Genomic DNA, 945 nt, shown 5'->3' with positions numbered 1-945 from the left:
AGAGAGAGAGAGAGAGAGAGAGAGAGAGAGAGAGAGAGAGAGAGAGAGAGAGAGAGAGAGAGAGAGAGAGAGAGAGAGAGAGAGAGAGAGAGAGAGAGAGAGCGAGAGAGAGAGAAGAGATATAACATGTGTATTTACACACGACCTACATATTATATATATATTATATATATATATATATTATAGATATATATATAGTATATATATATATATATATATATAGATATTATATATATATATATAACTGTTCTCTCTCTTCTTCTCTCTTCTTCTCTCTCTTCTCTCTCTCTCTCTCTCTCCTCTCTCTCTCTCTCTCTCTCTCTTCTCTCTCTCTCTCCTCCTCTCTCTCTCTTCTCTCTCTTCTCTTCTCTCTCTCTCTCCTCTTCTCTCTCTCTCTCTCTCTCTCCGAGCTATTTGGCGAGGAACAATTTGTAAGTACTGCATTGTGGTTCTCGGATGTATGACCTGCGAACCCATACTACACTTTTTGATTTGATTGTGTCAAAGGGTTTGCCCGGTATTTTGCAATATTCGAATGTTTTTCGTCCGACTGACGCGCATCGCTTCTAGAAAAGTGGACGAATTTCCTTGCAATGTTATCTAGCTTAAGCTAAGATGAATTGAATTGTGATGAATTGACTATTGAATAAGTGATGCAGGCCCCTTCTGTTTCTCGGATACTGATCCTCCTTGGATTACAGGCGCTTTACTTTATGACGTAGATTGACTATTGCGAAGCAATGCTCAATTATTGCTGAACGATTTGAACGGCTCGTAGTGACTTACCTAGTAGTGAGTTTCTTTGTCAGGCAGTCATTGCCACTTGTTTGAATTTGACGTAGTAACTGCGGCAGCTGGCATTCTTGATTGAAGCAGTGCCTGTCTAGTATTTGTTCATGGCTTTTTGCTTGCGGGCAGAGGTCAGTCGGTTAACGCTACCATCTC

Source organism: Pollicipes pollicipes, unplaced genomic scaffold (genome assembly GCF_011947565.3).
Source record: "Pollicipes pollicipes isolate AB1234 unplaced genomic scaffold, Ppol_2.1 Scaffold_5724;HRSCAF=6776_pilon_pilon_pilon, whole genome shotgun sequence".
Lineage (NCBI taxonomy): Eukaryota > Metazoa > Arthropoda > Thecostraca > Pollicipedomorpha > Pollicipedidae > Pollicipes > Pollicipes pollicipes.
This window is presented reverse-complemented; position numbering follows the sequence as displayed.